The sequence below is a fragment of the Chinchilla lanigera genome, unplaced genomic scaffold, assembly GCF_000276665.1.
Source record: "Chinchilla lanigera isolate Chin_1 unplaced genomic scaffold, ChiLan1.0 scaffold00039, whole genome shotgun sequence".
Classification (NCBI taxonomy): Eukaryota; Metazoa; Chordata; class Mammalia; order Rodentia; family Chinchillidae; genus Chinchilla; species Chinchilla lanigera.
Window position 1 is genome coordinate 15725663 of NW_004955440.1, and position 19169 is coordinate 15744831.

Consider the following 19169-nt stretch of genomic DNA (forward strand, 5'->3'; position numbering starts at 1 on the left):
CCTGCCTCACCATTGGGCAAAAAGCAGTGGCACCTACAGACCATGGACTTAAACTGCTGAAACTGAAAGCCAGAATGAGTCTTTCCTCCTTATAAGTTGATTTAACTCAGCTGTTTGTTTAAAAATAGAAAGTGGATGGACACAGGTGGGCAGCCCCTGAGAACAACTGATAAAGAGAGATCAGCAAAAAGACCCACAAATTCTGCAGAAACAGTCACCGATTTAGAAACAACTGCATCCTTGCTGACCAAGGATGGGAGAAGTTTTTCCTGCTGTGCAAACTTACTGTTTCCAGACTTCATTCCCATAGATGATGTCTTTGATGCACTGTTAGATTATGCTTTCCAAGAGAACTGGTCAGTCATACCAAACTATCTATCTGCACTTCCTGTCTGTTCTCACAAGGGAAAATATTCTACATTTGCATGCCTTGAAATTACCTGAGTGATAAATCTTTGAAGTTTCATAGATTTATACAACATACAATCTGTCTGAAAAGAACAGATTTTTTAAAACCGTGCACTTATTCATAGATGAACAATTATTTTAAAAGTTCTTATTTTGACTGCTTGCACTAAAACTAAAAATCTTCAATGAGTTTGAACCAGTACCAGAAGATATTTATAGATTTGTATTAAATACAGACAAAGGCAGATAAAGATTGCTGATTGAATGAAATTTGTAAAGCATATGTACTATTTTGTATAGCAATGTTGGTAAAATACAGTAATGATGAAAACAATGAAACATTTGTAATTGATTTTATTATTGCTTATAGTTTTACCTATTGTTCTTTATTATCTTAAAGGCAAACTCAACAGATGATGGAAAATGTAGCGCCATCGCCCAGGGGAATGTGTCATTGTAATCCAGGGCCCCAGCTTTTCACTTTGGTCATGAAGCTTTCAGTGCTGAAGCAATATTAATCCATAAACTGGCACAGAGAAAAGGCCGTACACCATTGTCCTGACTCTTGTGAACTGTGTAGGTTCCCAGAAGATCCAATGGGAAGTCACCTGTCATTAATGGAGCAGTGCATTTCATGAGATCTATGTGTACATGTTTCCTTAAAAACCAATGCCACTTGATAAATTCTCTTGGTTAATCACATCCAAGATCAATAGGAAAAAAATTAGAGGGGTTAATTTATTCTGTATCTAAAATCATAGTGCTACTCTGCCTTGAAAGAAGAAATTTTGTTTGCAATCCCAAATTTCCTTTGTCTTATTCAAACTGATAAAAACATTTATTAAATGCCATTGCACCCTGGAGCATGCCTAAAGCACAGCACTACAGTGTCACTTATGGAAAAGATCGTGTTCAGAGGCTTGTGTGGTTACACTATTCCACAGCTCCTCTGAAGGTTTGTTTTACTCCTTCCAACTCTTGCAGCTGTGTGAAAGGTACCACGTGGCCATTGTCCTCAGCAGCATTTGCAGTTTCAGAAGGCAATGAATTCGCCAGGTCATTCTCACTAAAAGCCTTGGGGAAGAAAATTCCTGAACATGGCTTGTTGAAAGAAGATTTGATCTAAACATGCTGTGGCGCTCGGAATGTCGAGCCCCTTGGAAAAGCAAGGCGCTCAAGACAGCGCCACCTGATCAGAAATGGCACCATCATCAACTAATGCCAACAGTCACAATGAGGAAACCTCAAATGAGTGGGGACATGAGGCTCTAATTTCCCTTGCCCGGAATCTCTGTTCTTGGTGACACCTGTCATGTTTCATTGATGTGAATACTTTTGGAGGCTAGTTACCATCTTCTTGAAAATTGCATTTCTGACCAGAGCTCCCTAGGCACAGTGTAAATTTATTCTCATTTGCGGTGGCTCCCTAAACAGACCCTGAGTGCTCTGGACATGGAGACTTCACATTTGAAGAAGGGTGCAGAGCACTCAGCTGCACCCATGCAGTTAAACACAGATTTTTAAGAAAAACAAGATTAATTGGTACATAGGGAAATCCGTGTCACAGACACTGAGAGAAAATATGGTGGTCATGCCTCGAAATCCTTTCTTATCATCATTCACAAAATTTGCATCAAGGGAAGCAGTCTTACACTTTGGAAATGAAATATATGAGACTGAGAAACAGTTATGCAATTTAATTCCCAGGCTAGGAATGTTCTGTGGAAAAATTGAGCAAGGATGAACAGAGCAGAATTATCTTTTACTCTCTACCTCTCTCTTAGTGGAATGTGGCTCCTATCTATGGTTGCAAACCTGTAAGTTTGGGGGAAGAAAGACGGGGAGATGCACAGAAAATAGTGTATATTCACAGAGACAAACAGACACACAGATCTCACACACACACACACTCACACACACCATTAAATACCATTCCATAAGGCAACATGGAGCAGGTGAAAGTATCGGTAGATCCACTAGCACTTCAAACTCAAAGATCAATTGTTTCTTTTACTTTCTCATGCGAAATAGAAATGCAAAGGCCAAGGTACATTTTCCTGATAACATCTTTGTCTTTCAAAGAGTTTGGAGAAAGACAATCCAAATACAAAAGTAAGCTTATTGCTGGTGTATCAGTTTTGAATAGATAAACTGAGAACTATAGGACATGGTGGGTTGGTGAAATAATCGTTTTCTTTCTTCCTTGCTATTGCAAGCCTGGTGAAAGGCATTTTTCCTAGACCTTCAAGTTTCACTTGGATTGATCAACAACTGCTGGAGCATAGGATACATATTAAGGGCATAACTTCGTACTGGCTTGTTTTTTCCCTTACCTAATAGAATAGAGTTGAACACGTGCAATCTTGATGGATGAGCCTAAGGAGTTAATCAAATCTCATCTTCCTGTTAATCTAATTTTATTGTCATAGATGTGGTCTCAGCAGTTTATCTTTATCACTAATCAGATTTGATTTTTACCCATATAAATTAAATTGGGTTTCAACTTCTCCACATCTTCCTTGTTCTGCCAACATTGATCCAGGGAAGGTTTGGATTCTACAAGTGCTTGCTTTGTAGCAGCACTAGTCAACTTCTGAGTAGAACAGAGTATAGCAGGTACTGACTGTGGAAGCCCGTGGTGAGTGTGGGAATCCCAGCCCCAGCATGAACCCACTGGAAGGTTTACGCTGGCTTCTTAACATCTCTCAGCTATATTGTCCTTGACTCTTGAGTGGGGGTAATAATGCTCATCTTGCAAACCTTTATGCACATTAAAGGTATGAAGAAAGCCTAGCTTGGCATCTGATCCAATAAATGCTCAATAAATGGCATTTATAATTATGAATAACAATAAATGCTATTTTTTAAAAAAATCGAAGACCTCAAATACAGATAACTGAAATATGGCATTTATTGCAGGCAAAGTCAGTACTTGAGGAGATCTTTCTAGCAACATTTCAGTTTACTACAGTGGTGTGGGATTTTCAAAATTGCCACCAATTAAATTGGATCTATACTTGTGCGTGTGTATACTATACAGATGCCTTTGCAACTCGATTTGGAAAGTAAGGAAAAATTACAGGACATTTAATGGCTTTTCACAAGAAAAAAAGGCCAAGTGTAGAAGTTAAAAGTCCATTTAAAATGCATTGTACACTCTAAGCATGAATGCTCTTGTCTATGGGAACATACTTTTTTGTGCAATTATTAATATCCCCCCTTTTAATATGCAAAATGTACTGTGACAAAAGAGGGCCTCTGGGGGCATCACAGCACTGCTCATTGTAATGACAATGAAATAATGCTTCCTAAAAAACATTTTTTCTCTTGTTTTTCCAATCCTGATAGGAAATTGAAAACTGAAACTCCATTCCATTCATACTTTCCTTCCATTTCAAGCGCATTCCTGACAACCACTTAAAAAGTCTTTCACTAAACTGAAAATAATATTTTCCAGACTAGTTTTAAGAACAGCGGGTTTTTGGCTGATTGTCTAGCAATCAGCACACTAAGCATCACTGCAGCAAAGCTAGTGGGGGCCGCAGAGACCCAGAAGGGCTGCTGGTAAATAATTCAGACTCCTGGGCCATTTCTGTTGGATCACTGGGCAGAAGCACTGCCGTTATGCTTCAGTGAACTCCAATCCTTTTTTGTCTCTGTGTAGCTTCTTTTGATAAGGATGTCAAATCCCTTTGCAAAATGTCTTCTCTTTTCTTGTCGATGAATCTGGAGATGCTATGTGTTGTGCAGCTCTAGTTCTTGGTCTAGGGTCCTCATGGCCCTGAGGGGTACAATTGAGGTTCCATCTGCTCTGAATTGAGGAAAGGTTGCTTGGTCAACCTAAGGCCATGTTATGTGAGCATTACTGACTGGCATATTATCAGCATTACGCTTGAGAAACATATTTGTCCTGCTGATGATCGTGACAGTTTATGAATGAGTGGATTTTGATATTGGTTAATTAGAAGGAACTTGATCGCAGCAGCTGTCATCCAGCAGCAAAAATTTCTTCTGTGTGTTTTCCAGATAATTTTCCTTGCGGTGTAAATCTGGCTAATATAAGGTGTCAGCAATCAAGAGGTGAAAATATACACTTTTGAATTGTTTTCTGTAAAATAAATGGTATGTCTATATGGTGCAATCTGATAATCAAAAGCGTCCATAATTTGTTATAAGAACAATAAAGCTAGCATTCATTGGGCTTTTATAATGTGATTGGTACTGTCTTTAATGTTGTATTAGAGTCTTTGCAATATTGGAATAAACTTTCTAATCATTCTAGATGTGCCACTGTAGAATAAATTCTCTTCACAGCACCGATGGACTTTGAGAATCACAATAAAAATCTTTTTTAAATTTTGTGAAAATTATAAGACAGGATGATATCCGGACGTGTTCCTTTGGTATTCTGAGCTCTAAGCTGATTTGAAGAATGCCAGTTAGGGTATTTCGGTGAAACTGCAGGTGATACTGCCGCTGGTATTAAGTCCTCAGTTTCACCCCATCCCCTTCTCTGTGGAACCTGTTTCCCCCTCTTCACTATGGAGCTGATTTTACAGTGTAGCGTATGTCAAAGCCTAGTGAGAATTTTATACTAGCAAGGCTGATAGAAAGGCTGTACTTTGTATAAACAAAATAGATGAAGTATCAAAGAGCCCGGGGTGAGTAAAGGTGGTAGAACTCTCAGAAACTCTCAATAACAAAACCTTAGTCCTTTCCCTGGCTGTTGATCTAGGCTCCTTCCCTGGTCCAGAGTTCTATGTCTCCCACCACAGGCTGCCTGAGACATCCTGTTAGCGCCCTGTAAGAATTCGCTGCTCCCCACCTGGCTTCAAATCTTGGCTCTGCTAATTTTCTGCCACTTGGCCTTGAGCATATTTTCCAATATTTCTACACTTCCATTTTATTATCTGTAAAGTATGGACAATGATAGTAGTGCTCACCTCATAACGCAATAGTAAGGAATAAATGTCTTTGAGACTCAGAACGGTGCCTGGCAATTGGCTTGTTTGGATTATGAACTAAACTCATATTTCCTGTACTGACCTTATTTTCCCTGGTGTCTGTCTCTGCTTGGCTTCTTTATTTCACTAGGGACAACAGTGGAAACCATTGCTTGGGCCTTTTTATAAACACAACAGCCAAAAACTTTTGGAAACTGGAATAGAAATGCAGCTATTATTTCTGCCTCCACAACTGTTTTTCCCAAAATTGAAAAATAACCCTAGTGACACTTCCTTTTCTTCTAATTTACTTTCTTTATGTTCAACCATTGTTTATGGGACGAATACAATAACCTCTGGGTAAAATCACCCAGTTATGATATGTCTCTGATAGAGAGAGAGAAAGAGTAAGAAAGAAGAGGGGAATTTGGGAGAAAGAGGAGAAAGCACAAGAAAAAATATTTTAAAAATTAAACATAATAATGAAACAGAAGGCAAAAAATCAGACAGAAAAGTTCCTAAGCCCAGGGAGAGGGTGGCCACTCTCACAATGGGAAACGTGTAATGAGGTAAGCTCACATTTTAATCCTTGTATAACTGAAGTTTTGGAAGTAATAGCTGCAGCTGGACTTAGGAACAAGACAGCAATGTCAATGACAGGATAGGACAGCAGTGAATACTAAGACCTAGATATTAAATGCATCAAACTCTTCGTAATCCAGCTTTTTCAGGGAGTTCATGATAAGTTTATACCCACGAGCAGTAAATGTATAGATTTTGACTCCTTTATGAAGCTCACCCCTCTGCCTCCTAAAACTGAGATGAAGGCTCTTCTTTTACTGCTTTACCACCCCAGGGTCGCACCCTTCCACAGAGCACCATTTTGTACTGTGTTATGACTACCTGCTCTGCGTCCTGTCCTGTTCACCAGATAATGAATGAATTTTCTTTTTTTATTTTTATTTTTCGGTTTTTCTCCAGTACCGGGAATCGAACTCACGACCTTGCTCTTGCCAGGCAGGCGCTGTGCCACTGAGCTAAATCCCCAGCCCCATGAATGAATATTCTTGAAAATGGTCTCTGACTTCTTTCCTTGCTCTTTGCTCAGCTATTGCATGTTTACAGAGTCAGTAGGATGTGCTCCTGGATCTATTTTTAGCTTTTTTCCCCTGTGCATATAACATAGGAAACAGAGTTCAAGTTGGAGTGGTATATGGCCACGGACAATTTTAAGCAGCATGGCATTTCTGAAAAGTGTTCCCATTGGCCATCAATTAAAATAACTCCCTTTAAACAGCTATTAAAAACAGCACTTGCCTGAGTCCGAGTTTCATGTGAGTTTTGCTTTTTCCGCATAAACTTTAAGGTTGATAGCTCCCGTTAACTGGTTGGTCCTACGTGCATACGTAATTCTGCTAAACAAAATAAGTAGACTCTATAAATGAGACATTCTATCAGTTTTCAGTTTCTCCGTGCTGTGTTGCGAGCTGCTTAGGTATTTCTATAAAGCCGTCTTTGTCTTTTAAATGTCCTCTTAAGAGACTTGGCCTGTTGTGAGCCCTTTGATGAATTTTATCTTCCACCCTCACTGGGGCTTCATATTAAAAGGTTTTCTCTACAGTGCCTATTCAATCCCCAGGCCCCGTTTTCCCTAACTCACGGAGAACCCACTTGCCCTAGAGAGATACCCCAGTGGCAGGGTGGAGAAAGGCATCCTGGGGCTGGTAGCAGACTGAAGACAATGAGATGGTGATATTCGCATAGGACGCTGTCCCTCAGCGTCCAGGGCAATGGTCTTTACAATGGACCTGTGCTGATTAGCGAGGAAGAGATTTTAAAGGACCTCTTTCAATAGATGCAGATCTTCAGGCTGAACCCCTGTTTCAGGACAGCTTGGCTGCAAGTGCTGAGTGGCTTCTGGAAGCAGAACAGGGATATGATGACGATTTCCCATCCCAGCTATATTGTAGACACAAAATGCTTGATGCAGGACTATTTTTATACAGCCTAAAACTAATGCCAAGATACAAGTACTTAATGTCCTACTTTTCATCCAGAGGTATCCACACTATATACAGAGCCAGGATAGAACAGAGGAAAATAAACCAGAATAGAAATGTCATCCTCAGTGATTGAATAATAATGAAAAAAGAACAGGGTAGGTAGTAGCGTAAGCTGAGCTGTAGCTGTTTAGTCCCTCAAAGCAATGATGGGGATTGGTAGCAAGAGGCTGACAAAGGAGCAGGTACGATACCACGTGGAATGTTCTTGTAGGCATGTTCCACACTAAGTGAGAAACAAATAGGCCCCAGACATCTCACAGTGAGTGCTTTAGATAAATGTATATATGCTGAGTCTAGTACAAGGCAAAGAGAAACTACAGTAGTCAGTGCGACGTGGCCATTTAAGGAAGTAGAGTGTGGTGGTTGAAACAAATACAGATTCTACAGCCAGACAGCCTGGGTCTGAATTCTGGAACTGCTATTTTTTATCTGTTCATAAAAACATTTCTCTATGATTCAGATTCTAAAAACGTAAAGTGGGAAGATGGTAATAAACGTTGTCTAATTATGCTGTTAAAAGATAATGCAAGGTACCCTAACAAATGCATTAACATACTGGTGATCCGCACCTAGTGAATGCTGTATGGAGATTTGATGAATGAATAATAAACCCATATGGTACTTACTCAGTATTTTACTGTATATCTTCTAGGTGTAAAAGTCTCTCTAAATCAAAGAACATTTCTTACTTTAATGAGCATTTATTACATTTTGATGTTTTCAGCATGTACCAAGACACAAAATTTGGACACTATTCTCAAAGAAATTATAGTCTAGTTGAAAGAATGGGACACATGTACAGACAACAGTTTAAACATTCATCAAAAAGCATCACTCAAAATGAAACATAAATTATGTTCTACACTTAGATTTTGAGTGTGCACTGGGCTGATAAGTATGCCAGGAAATGAGGAGAAATCCCTTTGCTTCTGAATCATCACATACAGCTTATTTGAGGAGTGTCCTCCACGGGTGATAGTTCCACTTATAGGAGCTGATTTCTGTTCAAAAGCAACTTACATAATGAGGAAAACAGAAGGCATGATTGAGAATTATACCCTTGACTCCAAGTCTCTGTTTTTAAAGAACCTATATTTCATTTGTCACTCACTCATATATAGCTAGCAAGATACACATGTATTTCGTATTTAGTAGTAGACTATTTTATACAAAATTTCCCCAACAGTTTGTGAGCATGGCAAAAGATTTACTGCTAATCTTCACAGGATTTTTGTACCTCATCCAAAGGAATACATGTGGTTCACGAGATACCAGGCTTTGCTTACTACATTGCCAGAAAAGAAAGAAAAAAAGAACAATATGCTTAGCATCTAAACCTGTCAAAAATAAAATCAGTTACAGCACTGGAAAACAGAAAGGAAAATAATCAGTGATATACAACACAATTAGAAATCACATCTGTGCACAAACACCTGAGTTCCCGTTTCTCTAGAGAAGCTCATGTGGATGATAGTCATGTGACTAAGAAGAGTATTGAGGAAAGTTCGTTTTCGTTTCTGAACTACTCCTTTCTCTATCAACCTCCCTTCCTGCATTCCATCTCCTCCTGCTATTTTTCTTCACCTCTCCATTCGTTTTTGCAATTCAACATTCTTTTGTGTTCTGGAAAATTATCATCAGTAACGAGAACACATCCAAGTTTTCCTGTTTCTTCCATTTTCATAATTGGTACCTTTAGTTTATTACTATTACTATTTTATTATTTCCTTTTAACAAGATTTTTAAAGCTCTCTGTAGCATGCTGTAGGTTTCAGTGTGGAACTGTAAGATCCGGTGAGCACCAATAATACTAAAAGATATATTGTCGTAAATATCCCCGAGAAGCTGGGACAAGCCTCCAGAGAAGTGCACATAACCTGAAGGCTAATCTTGTTCGGATTACTTAAAAGATTTAAAATGTCATGCTTTGTGTAGTATAACCTTTGCTGGATTTTGAAAAAGCCGTTGCGCAGTTTAAGTTCCACATATCCTATTACAATCATCTTAGCTACTTTGTGCTCACTGTCCAGAGTATTACCTTATCTTTGAAAGAGGCGTTTGAATTTATGCTTCTCACACCATGGCAACAAAGATGAACATATAATGGGGGAGGGTATAGTCAGTAGAGCTGAAATGAAACAAAGAGACAGCAATGACCTAGAATCAACAGTGATGAATCATTTAAACCAAACCATCTACTTCAAGGACTAGGTGCTCATCCATGAATATTTATTTGGAATACATTCAAAAGAGCAACATATCCTAAAGAAGTTTTCATATAGCTACCCCACTAAAAAGTGTTCTACTGTTAAATAAAGTAAAAAACTTGAAATTCTGCTTCTATATCTTGGAGATTTACAATGCACATTAGCCAAAGGATTTCCTTAGAGAGGCCCTGTAGTTTTAAAAAACTGGGACGTAACTCATATCACAACATCACCATTTTGAAATAGTCGAATGCTTTTTGGTATCTTCTCAGTGTTGTACAACTGTTGCTATTATCTAATTCCAGAATATTTTTGTCACCTCCCCAGAGAAACTATACTTTTAACAAGCCCTCCCTATTCAACTTTCCTCCTAGTCCCTTGCATTCTTTAATCTACATTTGTCTCCAGTTATTTGTTAATCTAAAAATTTCATATAAATAGAACCATGTTTTATGTTTTGTGTCTAGCTTTTACTTATCATCTTCTTGAAGTGCATCTATGTTGCAGTACATACCAGTTTTTTATTCCTGTTTATGGTTGAATAATATTCTATTGTATCAATAACATCTGTAATGCTCTTGTGATAATTCATATACAACTTTTTTGCATGAATATATATTTAAGTTTTCTGGATATACAGCAAAAGTGGAGTTGTTGGATGGTATAGTAAATCTGCTTGGCTCTTAAGGAACTAAGCTCTTTTCTTCATCAGCTGTAGCACCATGGTCTGAGGGCACTAATTTGTCCATATCCTCAACACCACTTGTAATTTTCAGGTTTATCTTAGTTGATATAAATTAGGATACTTTGTGGGTTTGATTTGCATTTCTCTGAAGCCTAATGACTTTGGGCATCTTTTCATATGCTTATAAACCATTTATATAACTTCTTTGAAAAAATTATTTTATTCCAACCTTTGCTCAATTTTAATATATTATTTGTCTCTTTAATCTGAGTTGTAAGATTTCTTTATATATTACAAACACTAGAACTTTATCTGACATATGACTTCCAAATATTTTCTCCCACTCCTTGCTTACTTTTTTCCACTCTTTTGTCAATGTGGTCCTGAAGCTGATTTTCTAATCCTACCTGGCAACAATGAGAACACGCTATTAAACACCTTAGTAAGTGCTTAGATAAACTGCTGTCAGATTTTTCCCTTCCTTATTATATAGACAAGAGTGCTTGCAAAAGTATGAATTCAAATAAATAAAAGAAAGAAGAGAAATGTTCATGTTTTAGTGTGATTATCAAGTTTGAACATTTATGGTGATCTTTCTTTGCAACAATAGCCCACATGAGATGATAACGCTAGACTGCCTTAGGTATAATTTTTATTATTCCATAAAAATGAAGTGATATTATTGGAGGAGAATAGGTTAGTTTTTCTCTGTACTATATATATAAAAAGAGTTGGCCCAAACCTCCGTGCTATAGAGCACAGGTAAATTCTTCCTCTTACCGTAGAGATCAAAGTGAGAGTAAGGTGAGAAAATGTCAGAGGCAGCAAAAGGGGACAGAGACTCTTCTGAAATACAGAGCTGGGCCTAACCACTCACTCTCACCGTCCACTAGCCTCTGGCTGGGAGGCACACTCTGTAGGGCGACTCTGAGTGCTCACATCGACCCAGTGGAACCTGGGACAGTGACGGGAGCTCTAGGTGATTGACACAAAGTATCTATCCACCTTGCAACAATTTAGCCCAGTTTGCAATGGAAAATACTGGCTGTAAAAGATGCCAGTATTTGCCCAAGTCTAAACAGATAGAGGGTGTGGCTGCAATCATATAGGGTTAGAAAAACAGAGACCAGAACATAAGCAACTCTGTGTTTTTGTCCGTATTATGTTTTAGGAAGACAGTCAATTTTAAGAATAAGCTATTATCCAATATTATATATGTAAAGGAATTTTAAGGCAAAGAATAATAAATTTATTTTCACTGGTACCTAGCAACAAGGACAGTGACTTCCAGTAGCTCCTTCTCTGGTCCCCAAGGTATAGTTTAGTTATAAGTGGTTCCTAAAAGTTTTAAATGCATAAATGTTTTGTGTCTCATCCCCTCTCATCTCCTGAAAGTTTACAGACTATATTTTCTTGTACACTTTTATGTTACTAGAGCTTTAACCTAGGATCTGACACATAACTGTATTTTCTACATGCTCTAGTGAAAGAAGTTAACTAACAATTTCATGGATAAAAATTCACCAATAGTACAAGTTAACAGTCATATAGATTTTTAAATACTCAAGTATTGTTCTCAATACTTTTCGCTTATTTACTCATGTAAACTATATGTCAAAATATAAGTACGAAAATAATTTCCTATTACCTGGTGTTGAAATTCTGTAATGTTTTTATGTTGTTTTCTGTCTTTGTTTTTGGTATTTTGTTTATGTTCTTTCCCCTTTAAGATAAAGAAGCATAAGTACATTTAGACAGAGATTGCAGAGTAGGAAATCCTAGCCTTCATTTCCCCACAAAGAAATCTAGACAAACCAAAAAGACCTAAGAAGACTCAAGAGTTCATTAATGAATCTGCAACACACAGCAGTAATAAAACAAGAAAAAGATGCAGAGAATGTCCACAGAGAAAGGACCACTTTAAGGTCAGCATCCTGCAGTGTGAGGCGATGGCTAAGGACGAAGAGGAAAAGCACAGGTCATTGAAAGTGGCCACCCAGGCTGAAGCCCACTATCGCCACGAGCTTTCTCTGCAGAGAACAGAAGCATCTTTGTCACTGAGGTAGAGAACAGCTAGTCCTACTGGGGGACTCCAGAAAGGGACCCACGGCTGCTCCTCCTTGGCAGACCCAGGGTCTGTGTTTGCTCAGCTCCTGCCCCCGTCTCAGCACCAGAACAGCCACCGTAGACAGCTTGGTTTTGTAAGAGCCCTGTTGCTGTGGCCTGGACAGCGCTTGGTGCTGTGCAGAACTAAGACATGCTGGGATCTTAGAGCCAGCTTGCTCTGTGCGTATCTACGCTGCCACTCTCGACTCTGTGAGCGCTTGACAGCACTTGCGTCTGGCCTGCTGTGACCAATACAAGTGGGATGTCTGTGTTTCAAGAGACGGCGTTATCGTGACCCCGGGACTCCAGAGCCATAGTTTCTAAAACTGAGGCTGTATTTCAGGTCTCAGCCTGTGCCGGTTCTCCATGGGCCACTTCAAAGGCACTGGCATTACCATCACCGTAAGTGGCTCTACAAATTGGATTTGGACTCTACCAAATCCAGTGCCAAGAGAGATTCCCTCAGCTACAGTTTCTTTGGTGGCCACGCTGTTTTGGGTTAATGGATATCACGCACAAGTGAGCTAGAGCTTCTTTCCTACTGGTAGCTTCCAATGGTTTGAAGTAGTCACCGCTCAGAGCCAGCTAACCTGGAGCCTCATGGATTGCGCTAGTGGCTTTACCAGGTCATTGCTAAAGATCCCAACAACCTTGACAGCACTGTGGACATCTCTAGCATGGGCTGCTAAGGATCTGCGCAATTTTCATCAACACTGACTTCAGGTGACAGATCGCCTTGGAGAAATACAGAGCTGCATACTGACCCGTGCAGAACGGATGCCCTGAGCCAACAGCCTCACACCAAACCCCAGTGTGGAAGGGAGAAGTTTTCCACAGCAAAAATAGACTGTAAAATCTTCAAGAAATGACTGTGCTTCCAAATGCTCAGACGTTGATATAAGGGAACAAGAAACATGAAAGACAAAGAAACATACCATCACAAAAAGGAAGAAAAAATTGTCTAGCAGCTCACCTCAATAAACAGCGATAAACGAAGTGTTTGACAAAGAAGTTAAAGGAAATATTTGGAAGAATCTCAGCCAGCTTCAGGGAAACAGAGGAACAATTCAACAAAATCAGGAAAATAAATGAATAAATTTAGAAAATTCACAGGAAGATTGAAATTATAAATAAAATCCACAAAAAATACTGAAGCTGAAACTATAATGAAGTGAAAAAAATGCATCAACAGTAGAATTGATCAAGCAGTTGAAAGAATCTGTACACTCAAAGGCAAGTTGTTTGAAAATACATACAATTCAGAAAAGAAGCAACGAGAATGCAAAGGAATGACGAAAGCTTATGAGACTTACTCTTTTTCTTTCCTCTTTTGGTACCAGGAATAAGACTCAGGGCCTCATGCTCGCCAGGCAGGCCCAAGCTTATGGGACTTAAAAGATAACTTCAAGAAATCAACTATTTGAATGAAAGGAATTAAACAAGAAAGAGACAAAAGCTAATTTAAATGTTATAATTTATTTTTTTCACAGTGGAGCATTCTCTTTACTTCACATACCAAAAATATATTTCCCAAACTATATAAATTTATGGCTCCAATGAATTTCTGACAGCTGTGAATGATTTCAAATTCCTTGGAAGGTCACTGTTGCTATTTTCTCTTTCAATTTCTAAAACCAGTTTTGCTCTCTTAGCACATGTTTGCAGCAGGTAGTGTTTATACCGCTTGTGGGAAGCTGTGTGCATCACGCACCTTCATTTCACTGTCTGTCCCTTTCGGTCCTCTCCCTACCCTTTCCACCCACTTGTTGATCCCTTTTCTTTTTTATTTTTGTGTGTGTTTTTAGTATGCAAGCCTCACATTCCTCATGTGGAGTTCATACATGTGCATAGAATGTACCAATTCTTTTTCTCGTCTTTTACCCCTTCCCTCCCCCTCACTCTATCCCTTGGCCCCTCCCCTTTGAGGATAGTCTGGCTCCCCATTTCCCATTATCTACCCTTTGTTTTGCGCTTTATTCTTACTCTGGTTTTCTTACATAAGAGAAATGGGGTCACATGTAAGCATCATGTCTGATTTATCTCATTTAACATTGTCAAAGCGTACCCATTTTCCTACATATGACTCAATTTTATCTTTTTTTTATTGCAGGGTAGTGCTGCATGTTGTGTAAATACCACATTTTAAAATCTATTTATTTGTTAATTGACATATAGACCACTTCCAAGACTTAGCTATTAGCAATTATGCTGGTGTAAACATGGGACTACATGTATCACTATAATATGACATCTTTAATGCTTGTAGAAAGATACCTAGGACAGGAACCGCTCGTCCAAATGAAATTTTTAATTCTAGTTTTTTGAGGAATCGCCATACTGATTTCCATAGTCGTTGTGTTAATTTACATCCAACTAAGAAGGACTCCCTTTGCTCCCTGCCACCTCCCAGGTTTTTATCTGACTTCTCTATGGTGGCCATCCTTTCTGGTGCAAGGGAATCTCACTGCTGTCCTAATTTGTGTTTCTCTAACGATCAGTGATGTCAAGTACTTCTATAAGTACTTACTGGCCGTATGTACTTCTTCTATGAAATGCGTGTTCATTTCTCTTGCTCTTCATTTTCACAGGCTCTTTTATTTTGGAGGTCTAAAGTTCTTTGCATAGCATACATATGAGTTCTTCGTCTTTTTTACTCTGTTGTTTTTTTGTTGTTATTGTACAAAAGATTTTTAATTTAATATAATCTCATTTAGTGATTCTCAGAACTATTTCCTGTGCAACCAGAGTTCTTCCAATTCAGAAGGTCCTTGCATGCACACATTACCTTGAGACTTTTATCTATCTTACCTTCCAGTAGGTTAAATGTTCTGGTGGAACATTAAGTTCTTTGATTCATTTAATTTTAATTTTAATTTAGCTCACAGTGAAAGATATGGGTCTAGATTTAATCTTCTGCATGTGCCTAGCCAGTGTTTCTAATGCCATTTAGTAAAGAGGTTATCTTTCCTCCAGTCTGTATTCTTGGCTCCTTTGTCAAAGATCAAATAGTTGAATGTACTTGGGGTTTTTCCATTCTGTTCTATGGATGCTTATGTCTATTTCTGAGCTATTACCTTGTTGTTTGTTGTGGGTTGTATCTACATGTCCCCCAAAGACTTATGTGGTCATAGAGTCTGTTCAGAGGCAGCTGAATCTAGAGTTTGTAATTGATTCATCAGGGATGAGAGCACCATACCCACTGACCCTTAACCCCCACATTGGACCATGAAGTCCAAAAACCAAGTCCATTAATTGGTATCATTGTCCTGGGTGTGTGAAATGGGAAGCTCCAGTTTAGGTGTGGATTGCCCCACCCAAAGGGCTTTTTTGGATAAAAATTAATTTTTTCTTTTTATTAATTCAACTCATTGGTCATTATTATTCTGTTTGTGATGCAAACATCCTTATTAGGATATTGGGAAACAGTATGTAGCAAATCATTGAGAAGATTATATTCCATGACCAAGTAGGATTCATCCCAGGGAATCAGAAATCCTTCAACATATGTAAATCAATAAATGTAATACATTACATTAACAGAGCTAGGGACAAAAACCACATATTCATCTCAATAAATATAGAAAAATGTTTGACAAATTAAAATACCCATTCATGATAAAACTCTACAGAAAATTGGAACTGATGATCTTTATCCCAATCTGATAAAAGCCAACAAACCAATAGCCAACATCACACTGAATGGACAAAACCTGAAAGTTTTAACTCTAAAATCAGGAAAAAGACAAGGACATCCACTCTTCTCACTCTTATTCAATACACTTCTAGAAACATTACCCAGAGCAATTAGATAAGAGAAAGAAACAAAAGGAATAAGGATAGGAAAGGAAGAATTTAGGTTATCATTATTTGTGGAGGGCATGATACTCTATGTAGAAGACCCCAAAAACTCCACCAAAAGACTATTAGATTTAATAACCAAATTCAGTAGCATAGCTAGATACAAGTCAGCATTCAAAAATCAAAGAATTCCTGTACACAAATAACAAACTCACTGAGAGAAAAATTAAGGAAAAAACACCTTTCACAATAGCATACAAAAACATGAAATACTTAGAATCACTCTAACAAAGGAAGTAAAAGACCTTTATATTGAAAACTACCATACTCTGAAAAAGGAGATCAAAGAAGATATCACAAACAGAAGGATATCCATTGTTCTTGTGTAAGAAGAACCAATATAGTAAAAATGGCCACTTCCAAAATTATTGTACAAATTTAATGTTATACAAATCAATTAAGTCAAATCAATTAAATTTAATTATTATACAAATCAATACTGATCAAAATACTAATAACATGTTTTACAGAATTAGAGAAAACAATCCTAAAACTCCTTTGGAACCAGAAGAGACCTAGAATAGCAAAAGCAATTCTGGGCATAAAAGCAAGGATAGGGTCATCACAATTCCTTACTTGAAATTTTACTACAAAGCTACTGCGATTTAAAAAAAAAGGAAAAAGATCATGGTACTGGCAAAAGACAGACCCAAGGAAGACTGTGACAGATTAGAAGATGCTAAAACAACTCCAAACACACTCAGCCATCTTATCTTTGACAAAGGAGCCAAACACCTCACCTAAAGAAAGATAGCCTCTTTGAAAAACAGTGCTTGAAAACTGGTTTTCCATATGCTGAAGATTAAAACTAGATCCATATCTTTCATTCACATGAGGTAAGAAAAAGCACAAATGGAATAATAATGACTAATGAGTTGAATTAATAAAAAAGAAAAAATTAATTTCACCAAAAAAGCCTAGGACTTGATGCTTTAATGTTGAAGTCTACCAAAGATTTAAAGAACTCTGAATCCTTCTCAAATTCTTACAAAACATTGTAAAGAAGAAATATGTCTAAAATCATATTTAAAAGTCCAATATTACCCTGATTTCAAAGACAAGCAGTATATTATTAAAAAAAAATTACATGGCAATATCTCAGACAAAAAAGTCTGTTAGAAGTAATTTAAATATTCAATAAACATTTAAACATAAAACAACATACAAATTCAGTAGTGTTCTTATACACCAATTACAAACTATCCAAAAAAGATCTCAAGAAAACAATCCCATTCATAATAACTACAAAACCAGTAAAATTCTGAGAGAAAAATGTAATTAATAAAGTGAAAAATCTCCATACAGAAAACTATAAGACATTGGTAAAGAAACCAAAGAAGGAAATAAATAAATGGAAAGATACTCTATTTTTATTGATTGCAAGAATTTTTATGGTTAAAAATGACCATCCTACTTAAAGTGATCTAAAAATTCAAGCAATTCCTATGAAAATTCTATTAGCAATTTAACAGAAGTAGAAAGAACAATACAAAATTACTATAGGACCACAGAAGACCTCATGGATCCAAAGGAATCTTGAGGAAGCAAACAAACAAGCCAAAGGCACCACACTGCCTCATTTCAATAATCTACTAGAAAATCATAATAATCAAAACAGGATGACACTGGCATGAAAACAGACACACAGACCAATGGAGAAAAGAGCGAATCCGGAAATAAACCCATGCATTCAGAGTCGATTGAGTTTCTGACAAAGTTTCCAAGAAAACATAAGATAACAAGCACAGCCACTTCAAAAATGGGATCTCCACTTGCCGAATAAAATTAGATCCTCATTTCATGCTACACATAAAAATTAACCCAGAATGAATAAAAAACTTAAACCTAAAATATGAAACTGTAGAACTATGAGAACAGTATGTAAGGCAAGCCTCCATGATATCGATTTGGCAATATTTTTAAAGATGTGACCTCCAAAATCATGAGTAACAAAACAAAAAATAGATAAATAATGTTCACTCCAAGTGTGCATAGCAAAGGAAATAATAGAACAAAGTGAAAAATCTATAAAATATGAGACTGCATATGTCAGCTATTCTTCTGATAAGAATTAATATGCAAAACACATAAGAAACTCAACCCAGGTAAGAAATCTTAATTGAAAATTAGGCAAAGAACATGAGTAAGTAATTCTGAAAAGAAGCCATAAAAATCACAAGAAGGTGCAATCCTACTACTTGGGAGGCTGAGGCAGGAGCATCACTGTGAGTGTGTGGGCAGCCTGGGCTACAGAGTGAGTTAAAGACTAGCCTGAATTAGAGCAAGACTCTGTCTCAAAAAATCTGATAAAAATAATAAATATAAATATGAAAATATGGTCAAAATTATTAAGCATAAAATACAAATTAAATCATAATGAGATTTCATCTCACTCCTGATATGATGGCTATTATCAAAGAGACATGAGATATAACACATTTTTGCAAAGATAAAAAGAAAAGAGGATCTTAGTGATTATGGAAACATATATCAGTGCAGCCATCGTGAAAAAAATGTAGGGATGTGCCTTTAAAAATTCAAATAGAACAACCATATGATTCAACAAACCCAGTGGTGGATACATATCTAAACTAAATCAGTATATTGACAAAATTTCTGCATGCTTTTGTTCACTACAGTGTTATTGAAACAGCTAAGGGTCTTAGTCTCCTTCTCATTGTTGGGACAAAATCCTCGACACCCACAATGTAAACGAGGAGGTTAATTTAAAAGAGACTGCTTATAGCTCGTGTTTTCTGACCACAGTTGGGTAACACCAAGGCAAAAACAACGTGGTATAAGTGTTTAGGTGACAGAAACCTGGACCTTGCTGATTACTGAGATGTCTGCAAGTCATCTTTGCTATTATCCTGTTGCAAAATACTTGGCTTCTTTTCAA

At 37.5% G+C, this 19169-nt stretch overlaps 1 long non-coding RNA gene across 1 annotated transcript in view; it reads right to left on the reverse strand.

Moving 5' to 3' along the window:
- Positions 1-767: 767 nt before the first annotated feature.
- The window catches only part of LOC102030003, a 20571-nt gene continuing 2169 nt past the window's right edge, over positions 768-19169 (reverse strand). The window contains exons 2-3 of the long non-coding RNA XR_262026.1: positions 9453-9542; positions 768-1016 (exon numbers count right to left, since the gene is read on the reverse strand). This is a non-coding gene — a long non-coding RNA (uncharacterized LOC102030003). The remainder of the gene's footprint in view (positions 1017-9452; positions 9543-19169) is intronic.